General features: G+C 44.0%; 1 protein-coding gene across 1 annotated transcript in view; it reads right to left on the reverse strand.

The window, feature by feature from the left end:
* sema6bb (sema domain, transmembrane domain (TM), and cytoplasmic domain, (semaphorin) 6Bb) overlaps nucleotides 1-17,555 on the reverse strand; it is a 105,395-nt gene extending 87,840 nt beyond the window's left edge. Inside the window, exon 1 of the mRNA XM_084548675.1 lies at nucleotides 17,522-17,555. The gene's annotated coding sequence lies outside the window, so the exon portion shown is untranslated. The remainder of the gene's footprint in view (nucleotides 1-17,521) is intronic.
* Nucleotides 17,556-18,069: the final 514 nt, after the last annotated feature.

The following is an 18,069-nucleotide window of genomic DNA, read 5'->3' on the forward strand; positions in this document are numbered from 1 at the left end:
AAACATTTTACAAAATGGCCATCGGGTGCTTAGCTTTACCAATATTATCACTGTTACAAGGACACTTTAGAGAGAAAATGACATGTTATTAAATATATTAACTCTTTTTCTCTATTTTCAGATATACTTGATTTTTTTTTTTTTTTTTTTTGTAGCTTTGCTCCAGAGTATTTTTTGTCAGTCATCACAGCAGGTGTTATTCATAGCCACAGCTTTTAAACAGGAGACGGTCTGGAAACATGGGGGGGCTTCAGGCTTGAAATGATTTATTAATCTTGTTGATTTCACATTAGACTTGTAGCCTAAAAGTAAAACTACTGGCCCGCTTTACGACCTGCCTCCATTGACATGTGCTTGAAAATCAATTTCAAAAGCTAGTAAAAGAAACTGAACTGGAAATACGTGTGAAAGTTAATTTCCTTTCAGGCTCCACCTGAGTTCATAATGCGAGAGTGTGTGAACGTGTGTGTTTGCGCTGAGCGTGACAGCACTGTCCGCCCACTTTTACAGTCACTTATTGGACAGGAGCCTAGCAACGACGCCTCCTGTGTACGGTGTAGAAGTGTAATCAGACATGGCGTCAATTAACAGCACCAGCACAGACAGTGCATCTTTCACTTGGCCTGAACTTCAAGGCTGATGAGAGGGGGGAACATGTGGGAGGCCGCGCGAGAGGCCCATATGTTCAGAGACAGAGACAGTAGGTGTGTGTGTGTGCGGTTTTGTGTGTGTAATCCCCTCGGTTGTACGGGGTCGTCCTGGTAGTTGCGCCTGCTGGCGAACGCGCCGGCATCATCTCAAACAACAGCATTCTGGCTCAAAAGCGGTTCCTGCTGTGTTGACAAATCTGACCCTTTTTTCACTTCAAGCTTCACTCTTGTATAATTTAATTTTTTTTAAACATACTTGAAAGAAGGTTAGACCTCTAAATCTCTTCAGGAAGACAAAAATGAGACACAGGGCCCTGCTGACAGGGAAGACATGTTGAACAACTGAGTGCAGCGAGAGGCAGAGTCGGAGCGGTGGGAGGCAGGAGGTGAGAAAAGGATGAGGAGTAACAGACGGGCAAGGGAGAGGAGAGAAGCGTAAAGGGAAAGAGAGAGAACAAAAGAGAGGAGGCAGAGTTAAGCGAGGGCGGTGAGGGGAGAGGAAGGTAGAGGGAAAAAAGGAGAACAGACAGCAGGGCTGGCACTCCGGCGCGCTGGCACCTTGGCGCCGGTCCAAGCGTTGGTCTGTGTGGGCAGAGTAACGATTGATGCAGGCTGATCGCAAGGCTTTCCCACTGTGCTGCCGATGTCACGTGAAATGTTCACACGCTGACACGCACGCACAGGCGTCCCATGAACACACACATCCCACATTTTCAACCCACTTTCAAATGCTGTCGCACGAACCTCAAAGCTGGGGGAGCCGCTGCGCGTTACTGGTACTGTTTATCCTTCTACCTCTCATCTGTTTTTCCTTCTATACTTTCCATCCTTGCATTTTGCTCTTCTGTCCTGCCAGTCTCTAACAGGTCTCTATTGATCATCCTATTTCCTCTTTATCTTTAATCAAAAGGCTGGGAAACTCTGTTGTTTAATTGATGAGCCTCTGCGAGAGGCCCACTCACTGGCTCCCACAGAACCAGCTCTCATTCATAATTAATAAACCACTGCTAATTATCCTAGCGCCGCTCCACGCCATGCACGGCCTATATATGAGGGGAAGAAGAGAGGGGAGGAAGAGTCGGCAGCAGGGAGGAGAGAGGGAGTGACTGTGAGGAGGGGGAAAACGGGCTGGAGCGAGAGGCAGAGTGGGAGTTGCAAAAGAGGTGGTAAGAAAAATAAGATTTTTGGGCGAGAGGGAGGAGAAGATGAGACCTGTCACCTGTGGCTCCCATCCGCCTCCAATCTATCTCCATTTCATCATCTCTCTCATCTCCTTCACATCACACACTTCCTCTCCCCCTTTTCATCTTCTTATTAAAGTGCTCCAACTTTTATGGGCTCGGGGAAAAACAGAGAGCGAGAGAGAGGAAGAGAGAGAGGTGTGTGCAAAGAAAATATGATTGATTTGAGAAGGAATAATGTATTAGATTCTTATATATTTATTTATCCTTACATGTATCACGATGGCAAACTTCTCCTCTTCACTATTAACTTCTGAAATTCAAGTGAGTGAACTCGCGGTGTAAAGGCGGATAGCTCCGGGCTCAGATGGATGGAGCGGCCATCTCTAATATGGGTCCATCTGGAGGTGGATTGACCTGTCTGCCTAACCCACCACAGCCTAATGCAAGTTGATAAATGGGAGCTGAGGCGCTGGCAGACGTTGACTACGGGCTGCAGGCAAGGAGACCGGGACGGCACGTCGCGCTCGGGAACGGTCACTGCCGCTTGGGCTGCATTCGTGAAGAAGCAGGGGGAAGAGGTGGGAGTTTGGTTTATGTGCGTGTACGTTTCCGTGAGTGTGTGAAAAGATTTACATGAAAAATCCATGGCGAGCTTAAAGTCTTGATTGCCTGGTCTGTGGGGGCTTTAAATCAATCGCGTAAACAGAAAGAAAAACATATGCTCACACGCACAGGCTGAATAAACTCCAGCGCCCCAGTCTATTAATGGGTCTCTTATGTCTGTTAAACCAACAGATGTATCTATTTATCTAATTTAAGGCAATTCCAATAGTGTACTTTGGCTGCCCACAAACAAATTATAGGATTTACTAGTTCTCCTTCTGCCCATAAGAGTATTTTCTATAATGCAAAACTCAAGTTTAGGATTATTTTAATGAGCTAAAAGACATTATTACTGAATGAGGTTTTGAGATGCGTGGGGAATTTGCTTTTAGCATCAACTTTTATACTCCTTCCACCATTCACACCAGCCTTTTGTCGCATCCTTCTCCCTTTATATTCACTCTTGCCTGCAGCATTTACTGCGTCTACTGTATCCTTTTTTGCTCCTCACTCCCTTTAGTCAAAATAAATAAATAAATAAATAAATACGTGGGGAGAGGAATGAGCTGAGAAAGAAAAAAAAAAATGCTCATGCATATTCATTCATCTTCAGCCCGAATCACACACGAGCTCTGTTACTGAAGACAAAAAAGTCTGTTGGGAAGTGGCACAAATGTGATTGGCCCCAACTAGTTCACTTTTATTCATTTTTAACAGCAGTTTTAATAGACTTCCCGGATTTTTCTTTTGCTCACTCAGCCCTGACTGCCAAACCCTCCCACTTTTAATTCAGCGACCAGAGATTAAATTACAAACCCTCGTGAACGCCCCTCTACCTCCCCCTTCCATCTTGGCTCTGTTCCATGGTTTTCTTTGCCTCGAGCAGGTTGCACGCCTCTGTATCCCCAAACTCCCCCGCAGCCTCCTACCACACACTCTTTCTGTATCCTTTCACCGCCAGATGATGCCCCCCCCCGAACTTCCCCCTCTCCACAACGCGAGCCGTCTCACTGACCGCCCCCCCCCTCATTCCGGCCCTGCTTCTCTTTAGCCAGAATTATAAGTGTCTTCACTTAAACCTTCAAGTGACGGTGACCTTGGCTCTCTCAAGTGAAACAGAAGACAGATCGCAGACACCCACCCGCCCTCACAGCCCGCCCCTTCGTCTCAGATTACACTTTAATGGTTAAAATGGTGCATTCCCCAAGAGATCTAGGGTGGACAGGGGCCAGGGTGAAGGGTCCAGCTGACAATTTATGAGTCAACTAAAGGTCAGTGGTAAACCCTGCACCTCAATTATGAAGCTTCGCTTAGCAACAGTAAACACAACAGGACCTGAGCAGCAGCGGTTTTGATAAAACCCATTCCAACTCAATTCCTCCCTCACAAGCGTGAAGACATATTTTTTGGAGCACGACCACTTACATCATATAGGGAAACTTATTTGTCTGTTTCAATCTGAAACCAAAAGGCAGGGCCAGATATAGAGGGCCTGTATTCCCAATAGACTCATTCTCTGTTTGGCAGCAAAACAGAAAAATGCAAAAAAAAAGAAAAAAAAGAAAAATGAGGGCATGAAAAAAATGCTAAATCTAATGCCGGCTGTAAAAACAGGGCTATTCCTCAATGAAATCACACAGGGACAAAGTTTACCCTCTACTTCTGCTTTTGGGGGGTTATGACTAGAGCAGGTGATATTATTACATTATAACAGAGCCAATATGTTAGAGTCATCAGGGGATATCTGCCTTCATGTCTTGGTTTTCCATAGCGAGCAGTGCTCTCATATAGTTTTCACACTCTGATGCCAACCTGTAACCTCACTAACTCCCATTCACACTGTTCCTAAAAGTACAGCTGAAGTAGTAATCCTTAGATGAACAGCTAAAGTACCTTTCAGCTGGATTTTACTGTATTATTCATTTCACTTTAAGGACGGTGAAGTGCAAATGAGTGGCTGGGTTATAACAGTCTATTTCATTTTCAGATGGTTGAGTAGCCTAATATGTAAATGCATGTGGCTGAGACAGACAACGGCACTTTAAACTGTAGAATTGAAAGAAAGAATAGTTCAGTATACTGTGGAATATGTGCATTTGCCAAGGCCACGTGTGTCCACTTGAACACCCCACAAAGACTACAGCTGACTAGCATGTACGTTCTGCACCTTCAGGTTGGGAAATAACTCTTCGTAACAGCGGGTACAAAGTGTAATTGTGGCAAAACCACCTATATTTGTCACTCAAAAAGGAAAAATGGAGCAGCTAGGACTGTGGACATACATTGATCAAAGCTGGCCTTTCCTGAATCACGCCAATGAGCTAGTCCTCAGTTCATTCATTCTAGATGACCATGTTGTGAAAATAGGGTTAGGGTTGATGAAGAGCCAATCAGCTTGATCTTTCTGGGTTCGGCCACAGATTCAAAATGCTCAAAACTGTCCAAAAAGCAACCAATCATGCAGGATGCGCCAAAAAAAACTACGACCTCTGGCCCACCATCGACTTAGTGTGACAACCACCCTTACCTTATCGTTAAGTTAACAGAGAGACCCTGTTCGTTTTGTGTTTCTTGACCTGGCTCAGTTCCACTGTACATTCTTTGATTTATCAAACATGATGCAGTTCTTAGTGAATTCTTGAGGTGCTAGTAGTCAGGCTTTGCCATCTTTGCGCTGAGTCAAACTGTCTGTTTCCCCCTTTTTCTAGATTTAATAAAAAGCTAATTTAACTGGTTTCTGGCCGTAGAGTTATGTCAGCTGTACAGGCATTAAAGTGGAGTGCCTGTATGACACTGTAAATGTTTTTGCTGTATCCAAGCCACAAGTAAAAGACAAAGTTTGCGATGGACTACTTTTACTTTGAAAAGTTAAAGCAATGTCATTTTTAGTAGGCTCAGTATGGTGACACAGCATTTTTTGTCCCAGACAGCAGTCCAAGGTTGAAGAGTCCTGAAACTCTAACTAGTTTCTGTTTTTCTGCCTCTCCCTTGGGGTATTGAGTCTTCTCAGACAGACAGGCAGAGGATGCAGCGATATGATGGACTCCACTTGATACATGCAGTTGATATTTGTTTTGAGTTGAGAGACAAGATGTGCAGGTCCAAAAAATACAGGATAAAACAAGAAAGAAAAACACAGAGTTCTCCTCAGTCCCTGATCTCTCGCTGATTTCTATCTACATTGTTTTTTTATTTCAGTATACCACACTGAAACACATCTGTTAAATTGTTTTGCCAAGGTACGTGTTCTATATTGGTCTGACCGTAAAGCTGTTATCACTAGAGTGAAACACCAGTGGCAACGTGGAGGCATGCTGCAAATACAAAGAAGACGCATGGAGTTCATGCTTGCACAGAGGAGCTGTTACAGACATATGACAAACTGCAAGGCAGCTCATATTTGTGTAATGCTGAGCCGCATTACCCTGCAGGTCAGAAACACCTCTATGATTGTCTGCATCGCCTGAGCAAACACTGCTAACACACTGTGCCATCTTCAAACAGATGCCAGTCTCCCTAGAGACAGCTCTGCTAGTGTCCAATCCCCACCCACACATCCACTGTTTTTCTTGGAGTCCCAGGAGACATTTGCACACGAGCACTCACACGAAGACACACACAGCTCTAAGCTCCAACCACCAGTCTCAGATTGAAGCTAAATATAGGTGGTGAGGTAGGGCTATAGGTAGTTGTCAGATGAGGCCCCATTATCAGCCTCTGACTGTGAGGCGCTTGTGTTCTTCCATAATGACCAGCCACTGCACCTGTCTCTCTGCCCGGCCTACTCCACACACGGGCACTCAGGTCAGACTAAATATAGCCGTGCTCTCCCTCTCTGTGTGTCTCTGTTGCCCCACGCTGCACCACTCTGCACGGCGCCCCCACCACCCCCTCTGTTAAACCTCTCATTTGGAGCAAACTCGGCACGGTGGCCGGCCCTGCCTACAGAGTTACACATGCTCTCATCTCATCCCCTTTTATAGAAACACGATGACATTACAGCGGGCAGGAATAACAAACAGGGATCTATTGGCACCAGAGAGGTGGCCATCAAACATTATCCACTCGGGTTTTGGCGTTGTCTGTTTGCACGAGTCTATATTTGGAGGAACGATTTGAGCGCCGTAGTTTTTACTTTTCACACCTTGGACACGGCGTGCATGCAAACGCTGCAGTTTAGTCGTGTTTCAAAATACCTTCGGGGATTTTGCTGCAACATTTTCCCTATGCTTTCTCTTCAATTTCCTGCAACATAAACCACAGTAAAAACTGAGCTCAGTGCAAGAAGACTGTCAGCAGAAAAAAACACAAAAACTTCTGGAACTTTTGGTGAACTTTAGGTTTCAGTTTGAACGGGTATGCTCCTTTAAAATTATTGTTTTTTTTGAACTTGGTAATGTAAGGTACACATAGATAGAGGCACTCCCTTCAGACTGGCTGCCTCAGTGCACTTCCAATGGTCATTGAGAACAATATCATCATTGCTCTGTACAAAATGATATAGCCAATTTTAAATATATATATATATATATATATATATATATATATATACACCGAATCTGCAGTCACTATGAAGCTTCAAAAGTCATACACTTCCACATCAAGTACAGAAGGACAGCTAATTTTAAAGATATCCAAGTGATCTGACTAACTTCATATGTTTTGAAGCGAAGAAAGGTTTTAACAGCTGCTGTGAACAGGAGAATTGATTAGATTCCGCAAAAAAAAAAATTTTAAATTGTGTGAAAGTGAGTATTGTTTTAAAGTAAACTTATCTTTCAATGTGCAGCAGCCGCTGAAAATCTGATTATAGAAACAATTTCAGCTGATGTAAGTGGGTGAAAAACACACAATCCTCCTCTGATTGATGTTTGTATACCCAAGTATCTCCGAGGTTGTTCTGGGAGCACAAAGTAATGTGGATTACAGGAAAACCAATCATCTTTGCTGTGTGATTCTCTCGTCAATCCCAGAAGTGGCACAAAGATTTGACCAAGGAATATTTCCTTAATGCCGTTTTTCCGACCTGCAAGTTTGTTACGACTCTGTGTGCAAATATTAATCCCGGGAGCAAAGAGAGAATATTACTGACAGTCATATTATGGTCTGTCTCCTCTCCACTACTCTGCCGCTGACAAAATGTCCAATACTGCAGGCAGCAGAAACATCTGCAGTGCCAGCACCCCGGAGGAAAACGACTTTCTGAGGTAATAAAAGATGCGATGAAGTGATTAGGGAAATGCCAGTGAATGGCTGCGAGGCATTCCAGCTCACTCATTCTCCCTGCAAATGCCAGTCAGGGTTACTTCTGACAAAGGGGAATGCATCACCTGCCGAACTGCTACAAAACACACCAGCAGCTAACACAAACACTTATCTCATTCTGAAAGAGTAAATGCAATCACATACGTGGAAAACACCAATGATGTGTTGGCTGATAGAAACATTACCGTCCTACATCTTCATTCCCAAACCTCAGGTTGCCAGTGAGGCAGGCAGTGCGTATCAGAAATGGGCCAAAACATTCTGGTGATAAAATTGACTACACTTCAATGCACTCCATGGCCTTCTCTCCCCCGTCTCTGTTACCCTGGAAACTGTTGTCCATGTAGGAAGGAGCAATTCTATTACTGCAGCTGGGCCAGCAAGCAGATAGAACTATAAAACATGACTTAACAGTTACAGAGACCGAGTGGAGGCGAGGATGGAGAGGACTGAGAAAACGTATGGGAGAAAATGAGAAGGATGGGGGACACGGGGGGAAACAAGAGCAAGATACGAGCATAGATTAAAAGGAGAAGGGCACAGCAGGGTTGGCGGAGATAAAAGGAAGCTCAGAAGTGGAGGGAACGTGCAGGAATATAGACACTAGCTGAGAATATTGAAGATTACTTCCAATCCTCTGACCCTGAGTCACAGATAGAGGTACACAGAAATAAAAGGCGACTGAGGAATTTGTTCAATAACATTACAGAGGAGAGGGCTAATGCGCGCTTGGTACAGCTATGATAATAACTGCTATCGAAGCGCATCTGATTGCACACGGAAAGTGTGAGAAGATGGAGAGGGAGGGAAAGAGCCAGGAGCAGTAAGCTGGTTAAGCAGATTGCCTGATCTAGCTATGCCTCCCTACATCTATTCAACATCCCATCAAAGCCTCGTCTTGGCCATCCATCTCTCAACCGCCACCGATCCCCAAGTCATAATGGATCTATTGAGTCACTCCATTTGTCTTCAATCACACGCCTAAAGCCAAATCCGTTATTCTTTCCTCCTTTCTTTTATCTTTTGTTTTTTTCTGCCCCTAACGCCCCCGAACCAACTCCATCAAGGGTAAGATATCACGCTCGTGGCAAGAGGCAATGCTCATGCTCTGTGTGTGTGTGTGCCGAGACAGACAGTCAGAGAAGGTCAGTGTGGAGCCTGTGGGGAGACACACGATAGGAGCGAATGGCAGGGATCAAATAATAATCAATACTGAAAACACACACGCTTTCTCGTTGGGGTCTTACATTTAACTCAGCCTTGTCCCTTTTTACACTCTTTGCCTGTCAGCAGGGGTGTGAGATGTGTGTTTGTGCGTGAGCGGGATCAGGTTTCTCTTCTTGAGCCGACGGTGAGGGCATGGTCCTTCTCCGATGTGACATCGCCCCTGAGAAACATGTTTGTGTGTGTGACCCCCAGATGCCTGGGAATCATTGCAGGGCGTATCACGTTACAAGCTGGCTTAGGCCCGGCTTACTTTGTTCTGAGATAAACTACACTAGCTAGTAAAGCACCGCAGCCCAGGGCTATAATATCTGACAGGGGTCAAATTACTCTTCCAAATCCATTTCAGTGCTTTTGTGTGATCAACTGCAAGTTGCACAATGGAAATACAAGCGAGTCAGTCCTCAGGCTTTAAACACACCCACCGTCTGGCTCTTCAGACCTGGTGCTTTGAGACATTTTTCATAAAAACCCGACTCCAACTTGTCTTTTGTGAGCCAGATCACAAACAGCGTAGGTAGAAAAACTATTGTAAAAAAAAAAAAGACTGTCAAAGCGCATCAATGCCCCACTCAAAGATGTGACGACTGTTATGTATTACAAATGTTTTCAAGTACTTGCACATTACCCTACATTCCTCAGTGATCACACTGCAATATTGCTTTTCTGTCCCATGGTACTATTGCAGGTATACTACCAAGGGAAGATTTTCCAGAGCAGTCTTCAGTTTTTCCCCATGTACTGTACGCTGTACAGACTGTGATTCGCAGAACTTGGCTATATTAATTTTAAAACAAGAAAGGAGAGCACATGTTTGCATTTGCAAATACTTTAAGAATGACAACTGTTACCCGTTATATTTAAATGGATAATATTTCCTCAACCCAAGTGAAATCATTCTCATTTTTAACGATGTGGTCACTGTGGAGCACTGGATCTGCTGGAAATATATCATACAAAGAAGGTTTTTATTCTTACCCCAACTTTATTGACAACACTGAATTCATTCAATAAAAAAAGATGACCAAGCCGGGCCAAGACGCACCGCTGCTCAAATCAGTTCCGATCATTTTTCTCTTGAACAACTCATGGTTTTGCTATTACAGTTTTCCTACTCCTGCTGTTTCTGCTTCTTCGAAGAGAAACCGATACGTCAAAATCTGAGATGACCGAATGACCACCGCTTCTCATGGTCCGAAAAAGTCATCTGCACACTACCTGAATGTTTCATCTGCAGGGTAAACCTGTCAAATGGAGGTATGGTAACCTCGAGATAAACACACTCTTTAGCCAGACAAGAATGTTCCTGGTGACCGAGGGACGTAAATAAGAAACAGGAGAAATGTGCCTGTTCTTTCTCTGAGGAAATAATGTAAAATGAGATCTAATTTTATTTTACAACAGAATGAAAGGAGCACACTTCATTCATTTGTGTTTAGGCACATTATTTCCTTTAATATTGATACAAATGTCAACACTGTATATCATTAGAAAACCTGACGGGTCTCTAAAGGTGTAATACATGTTCACTTTAAACGTACACGTACAAACAGCAATCCTCTGCTTTGTCTGTCTTATGTATCCACAACCACAAAATATTACTTTAAGGAAATGAACACAGCTGTAATCCAGTCAGAAGTGTCCCATTACCAAACCCTTCTTAAGTACAATAGCAGCTGTTTGTGGGACTGGGGACGAGTTCTGATCGTCTGTTTTTGAGAGAATGGAAAAGGCCTCCGCCGAAGTTTGACCGAGCATGGAAATTTCAAGGAAAGCCAAAAAAAAAAAAAAAAAAAAACACGAGTTAGATTGTGGGATGGAGAGAGTGGTTGTGAATGGGTCCCATAAAGGGGAGAGACGAAGGAACAAATAAACCAAGAGAGGAGAAGGAACGGGCTTAATCTGTGGAACAGTGAAACCAGATCAGCACCTTCACCCCTCCACTACCCCGTCTCTACGCTCTTTCCATTACTTTAACTTTAAGTTGTGTGTGTTCTTGTGTATGAGTTGTTAGTGTTAGAGACAGAACACTTGATATGAAGTGCTACACCACTCTGTTCTTTTAATAATAATCTCAGCTCTCAATCAACGCGTCACTTTGTCCGATACATCTCTGGTAGCTAGTCCGTGCTCCACATAACTAACCTTTTCTTGCTACTTCAGTGTTTCAGCTTAAACATGCCAAAGTTCCAGCAAACCCACTCTTTGGCATATGTGGCAAATCAATACGGGCTGATCGACACAATAACATTAAATTATGCTCCTGCTGTCAAACTTTATCCCTGCTGACCGCGGTGCACTCCTCATTGACTGTGAGCAAATGGAATCGCAGCAAATCAATGCTTATATTAAAGAGACTAAACCTCTGTGAACCTTTCCCGCTGTTTCTCTATTTTCCGGATTTTGGAGCGAAAAAAGGTGAGTCGTAAAAGTCAGACGCTGTTAAATGCCTCTTTAACATGCCCACACTTTGAGATGCTCTTGTATTTTTCACCAGGTCCCAATACTCATTTATTATGCGATACCCAATAGGTTTGTCGTATTGTTTTTTTTTTAAGACTGTTATTAGAGCCAGATTCTCGTTTGCAAAGACTTTTGTGTCTTCATCATTTTATTAAAATGTATTTTCCTAAACTTGAACTTAAATATATAAAGTAAAAACAGTTGAACCAATTAATTACAATAAATTCCCATTAAATAATAATAATAATAATAATCCGTTTTCTACATCTGAGTATCAGGTGTCCTCAGGTAAATTTTATTGCATTTTAAATTTATTGCTGTTTTTACATTTTCTTCTATTAATTTGATCTTTATTTGAAGGCATTTATAACCAGGTTTAAAATATCATTCATTCATTCATCTTCTGTAACCGCTTGTTCCTGTGAAGGGTTGCGGGGTCTGTTAGAGCCTACATTTAAAATATCAATAAAACCCTTATTTAAAAAAGTCCTGTGAGAAGTTACTGTGTGTAAAATGTACATAGAAACAGAATGCAAATCACTGCCTTTTGTTTTTATTCCCTTGGACCAGAAAGTGGCAGACTTGTTTCTGTCTGGGAACAAGTCCACCGCTTCCCGGATCAAGGGAGTAAAAGCAAAAAGCAGTGATTTGCATTCTCTGGCGCCTCCTCTCCTCCTCTGAAACATTGGCGTCTTCGCGACTTCAGGTGTCTCTGGGATAAAAGGTGACTCATCCTGCTATGTCCAGATCCCTTCCTTCAGCTTGTCCATGAGTTCCCAAGTTTCTGTGTGCAGGCCTGACCTTTCCATTAGCATTTGTGGAGGTCTCCGAGTTTCAAAAAGTGCTCCAACTCTTTGCAGAATGACTTCTCCCACTCAGAGGTATCTTGCAGCGGTTTAATATCACGCTCTGCTTTTTTTCTGGAGGGCATTCCGGTCAGCTCTCGCTCTCTGGAACTGCTCCTGGTGCTCTGATACACTTTCAGAAAGAAACAGCATTTCTTTCTCAAGTAGCTGCTGAAGGATGTCATTCCTTTGTTATTATGCCCACAGCTGCGTTTTACACCTCTTGTGGATCTCCCGGTACGAAACCGTTAATGTCTTAAGATCGTTCTTTGTTTTCTTTTTCACCAGCAGTACTTTCTTTGCACAGGAGCCAACTGTTGGCCAAGTTTAATCCTCATTGTTTCCTCCAGGACACGCTTGGCTCTCTCTGTGGAACAGATATGTGTGCTCCTTCACGTGGCTCTTAGCTCTGTGGTACTTGAGGGTCAAATATTCTGCCTGGTGCCGGAGAGACTCGATTTCATTCTTTTCTGAATCCAGATAGTCAGAGGACTGTGAAATATTGCTTCTGAATCCCAAACTGTGTTCCTCTCCTTCAGCTCCTCGACCTCTTCTCTCCCACCAAAGATGCCTGGCCCAGTTGTGGGTAGAGTTATGTTCAGAGTCATGTTGTATTACTCTGTCAACACACACTCACAGCAGTACAGTAATACCCAATTCTTTACCTGAAATCCCAATGAAATGGAGGTATATTTCTATTCTATTGTTTTGAGCTACATGTGTAGCTGAGTGGGATTAACAGTCAGGAAAAAATGGATGGAAACCAAAAGAATCATTTAAACTGGTGTAATTTTTCAGTCACCTGCCCAAGTTTACCAATTCTTGACAGGTGAGCCAAAAATCCCTGGTTCCCCTACTGCTCTTCCAGCTGCTCCTACACCTCTCCTACACCTTATTTTTTATCTTCCTTTCGGTGTTTTGTCTGTCCATATCCATCCGGGGAGAAATAAGAAAAACAGAGCTATCTGCTGTTCCACAGTTCAGTCCCCTTAATCGGGGGCTTTGCAAGGTCTGAACAACACTCCCACAGCATACAGAAGAACAGGGGCAGAGAGAAGCAGGGGTGGAGAGAGTTGCACACAGACAGAAAGAGAGCGGCCTAAAAGGAAAAGACACCATCCTGCCTCGTAATCCCTCGCTATCCCTCTCGAATCCCGACAGCACCGGCCTGTTTTTATTGCTGTGAATGGGAGGAATACCAATGGAAATGCACCTATGTGTACTTAGGGCACTTAACGGCACCGCTGCAGCTCTCTGCTCTGGGCGGCTGCTCTTAGTTTGGTTCCACTAATGTCATTAAATTATCCTGCCTGGTAATCTGTGTCACGATCAATAATTAATTTTCTTTGTCAGTACACACCCAGATAGTTAACGCCTGTTTAAACCGAGGACAGCAACAACTGGACACAAAGGAAGACATCAGTGGAAACAATGCACATTGCAACATATCTGAGGTTACAACGTAATGTTAAACATGAATTTGGTGATTTCTGTTTACACCAATCAGGCATAACATTATGACTGCCTTCCTAATGTTGAGTAGGTCTCCCTTGTGCCTCCAAAACAGTTGCGACTCATCAGAAAATGCTGGTGGTTTTAGTGGTTTAGTGGTTTTAATGTTGTGGCTGATCGGTGGATAGTAGTCGCTTCAAAACCTTCTGTTACTGTACGTTGATAACTGACCATTTCTATTCAGCTGTCACGCACACACTCATGAAATGAAGCTCACTGTGAAGAAAGCCATCACAATACTTACATCTGACTGCTACAGTAAATATATTATCTCCTAACAGACCTCCTGGGACTGTCCAGAAAGATGAATTAAAGTGTGTAATTCAGTGACAGTTAACAAGGTTGCACTCTCGACTGTTTTTATTTGCCTCCAAACTTAAAACCAATTCACCCTAATCCAAGTAAACAAAATTTGCATCGTAATGTAAGCCTGTGATGATTTTTACAAATTAGAGACAAAAACGATGCGTGACTTTGCAAGGCAATCTCACATTATGTGCAGCGCCGAAACAAATAAAAAGGGAAATTACGCAGAAATGTACACCCTAAAGTGATTTGAGTCCGAGCAGTTTCAAAACACTTTTGTTTTCAGGGAAGCCAAATCTTCTTTGTTTATTACCCAAGACTCTGCCTGCCTTGGCAGCCCTCCCTCGCGGTCCACGCTTGCTCCTGAGCAAGTCGACGGGACGCATCATTTCTCCGGCTACACTTAGACGAGCCGGGGATGAAGTGATGAAGTGTGTGACAACTCATGTTTACTCCACTCACTTTCGCTGCATGAGGGAGATGAGACGGAGGAAGGGGGGGGGGAGCATAAATGGGGACAAGAAGGACAGACGGACATAAAGAAAGACAGGTGCTGGGTGTATCATTGCCTGGCTAGACTATGATTAGACGCATATCGGTGGAGGACGTGGTATGGCTGTGAAGAGAAGAGAGAGAGCGAGGGAGCGAGGAAGCGATAGAGAAAGAGAGAGGGGAAGAGAGAGATTGGTAACCATCATCTGGGAGATCAAAGGCCTGTCTGCCTGTTCTGCCTGCAGCCCTCCTCTTCAGCCTGGAAGAGGGAATAGGATAGTTGAAGGAAGGAGGGGTCCGCATCAAGAAGCCGACTGGAAAAACTACTTTTTCTTGCTCACTTTGCTCTTCCCTTACATCCATCCTGATGCTGTCTATCTCTCTCATTAACAGCCTTCAATCCGGCTCTCGACATGAACACAAACCAAACAGATCAACAAACACTCTTCTCGTGCACACAGAGGGAGGACCGTGAGCAAATTACGGAGTTAATGAAGCAGAGGTCGCCCGCTTTCACCCGAACAGCCTGGGGGAGCCAGCGATGTGACCTTGATCTGCGAGACTCATACAGGCCACTTTGGCCAATCATCTCCATCATTACTTCACTTTTTTCTCCCCCTCCCTCTCTTACTCGCACGCACGCACGCAAAGATAAAGCTCTTCCCCTTCTTAACCTGAAAGGGGCATTAGAGGGTAAATGAAAAATCATACATATTCTGTATAATCCGCAGTGCTGAGCTCAGTGAGTTGAAGACTGCAGAGTACTTTGCTGAAAGTTCCCTACTTAAAGTTTCTGCCTCTGCTTCGACTCCTCAAAACCACTGCTTAGCATCTGCCTGGAACCGCCTGCACATTTTTAGCATTCATCTCAGAGGCAGTCGAAATCCACACATCTGCTTGCACCAAAACACCACCAGCAGACCACGGACAATTGCAAACGGCAGTGAGTTATTTTAAATGAGCTGGGAGCACGACGATGTTTGGGGGGGAGAAAGAAAACAAGGGAACAAGGGAAGGAGTGACAGAGCGGCAGGATGTAGACGGATCCTAATTAATTCAGAGTCATGGCAGCGAGGAAATCAATCGTGACAGCTCTTTATCATTTGAGGGAACGACATTATTGGTTATTGTACCTCTCCCACGGCCAAGAAAAGCCTTTGGAACAGACAAAATGTAAAAGTGTTTGCTGAAAAATATCGTGATTTCTCCTCCCCCTCCAGTAGTTACTCAATTTAAATGCTAATACTGAAGTTAGCTAAGGTGTATTTGGAGTTTTTCGACGGATCGAGTAGTTAGTAGATGACAAGCTGGCTGGATGTCACGCTGCAAGTTTGACCTGTCTCCTCACATTTGCGGAACATTAGCGAGATGCAGACAGACAGACGGAGAGGGGAGGACTAAGTGACAGCCAGCGAAAAAGAGTGAAAGTCGATGTGATGTCACGTCAAGTCAGACTCCCCTTTCTCCTACACTGCCTGCCATATATCTCCCATCTGACATGACATGAAGGAAATGGAGGATTTGCCCGTGTAAACACAACCTTTGACCTCTGTTTATCCAATATTCCATTAGAATGGCAGTTTGGCAGCCCCTCCCCCAAGAAACCTGCACCAGCACTAAGAGTTTCCATTAGGGCTTCTCCAGTTAGAGCCATGGCAGGTCATGGAGGATGGAGAAGGGAGAGATTGAGGTCTCCCATGCCTCCCAGCATGACAAACAACTAAATAAAATGCTCCTGACGGCTGTGAGACGAAGGGACGTCTGCTGGGGCCTGTTCCTCAGGGACGACTGGATGCTCATAAGCTTGCAAATGTTCAAGGAAGGGCGCTTTAATTCAGCGGGGACAGGAAGGGAAAGGCTTTGCCGGCGTCTGAAAATTTTGAGCCACGACCTTACTCTACTAAAAAAAAACTGATGCTGTAGACGAAGGCCAGGAAAAGGTGGGTCGTCCTGTAGCCCGGTAATATCGTCTGCTATCTATTGTACCCCTGATAGTTTGAAGTTGATTTAGTTACCTTAATCAGAAACTACTCTGCCCTCAGGGTGCCATAGTAACTTTGTGCAATAGAGAGGGAAAGGAATGGCCGGTGAGGGAGAGAAGGAGGGAGATTAAGTTAACAGGACAAATGGGAGTCATATGTATTGTTGGGCAGTGTGGCCAAACAAAACACGTGTCCGTTGGCAGTTCTCTAAAGGTTCTCTGGTATTTCTTTGGCATCTGTCCCCGCACCTCTGATTCCTGTACGATGGCCAAACAACACAATCCCCATCCTCAAACCCACAAACACACAGAGCAGAAACTGACCTGGGAAGTACCAGCTCTGTGATCCCACGATATTATTTTGACAGTATTACCACAAGTAGTCACGGCCTTTGCGAACAGAGACAGCATGTGGTGGAGAAACTCTGCCAGCTGCATTGGTGCATGTGCCGTCTACCAGAAAGTGTTGAGTTGAGCTAACAGAGTGACGCCACGCATTGGTTTGGCATTTGATCATCACCATTTTGGGTTTTTGGAACGAGAAGTGGCCATATGAGAGGGAGGAGCTGGGGAGGAGCGAGGGGTGGATCAAACTGAGAACCCGAGGACGTCTTGTCAATCCATCCAGACCAGACACCCTAAACATACCTCTCTAAGCCTAAAATCTACAGTTAAGGATTTAATCTCAGATCCATAAGTAAATGAATTTAGCTAATAATGTCAGAATAATTTATAGCAAAATCATAATGACTTTGTATTTTATGAGAGAAATGGAGGATTTATGGATGGAAGTCTATTGGAACTAGAGATGTTTGGGGCCTGCACTTAGAGACCATCAAGCCACTTTTGCATTAGCTTCACGTCACCAGTTGGGCAACCTACATCTTTCCTATACCGTCTACGGTACCGTGCATCCACACACAGAAAATAATGTCTTTCGAATCAAATATCAGATTTAGAGTAAAAACTGTGCATCATAAGCACAGTGGTACTTACCTCGTAAAGTGAGCAGAATTAGACCCAAGGTGCAGCTTGGTAGGTCCCTCAGAATGGCTGAGGCCTGCAGGAAAGGCCCATATATCAGGAAGTATGCAGGAGCTTTTAATTTTTAGACATCGTGTTACAGCCTCACTGAATTCAATCTGTTTTCTGCATTGGGACTTTCTAATTGTCAGAGCTAAATGTGGCATAAATGCCAGAACTTATGCCAATCTAATTACTATAACTCAATCAGGAAGAGTCTACATAACTGCCTACATAAAAATCAATTAAAGAGGTAGACTGTAAACACACACTGCAACAAATGATGTATTGTTAGCAGTGTTTCCCTGACAGCGGTTTGCTTTCAGTAACTAGCTGGGTGGCTAATGGAACCAAGATGTATGTTAAGTATGAGTTACTGAGCCATGAATAATCCAAAATGGAGGAGGATATTCAGATAACATAAACACCCTAAGCTCAGCGTGTCCCAGTGCTATGATGGGATGTTTATGCCTTTGTCTCACCTGAGCAGTGTTTAATAAAGAAACGGGGCCGCCTTTAAA

Source organism: Chelon labrosus (genome assembly GCF_963514085.1).
Source record: "Chelon labrosus genome assembly, chromosome: 7".
Taxonomy (NCBI): domain Eukaryota; kingdom Metazoa; phylum Chordata; class Actinopteri; order Mugiliformes; family Mugilidae; genus Chelon; species Chelon labrosus.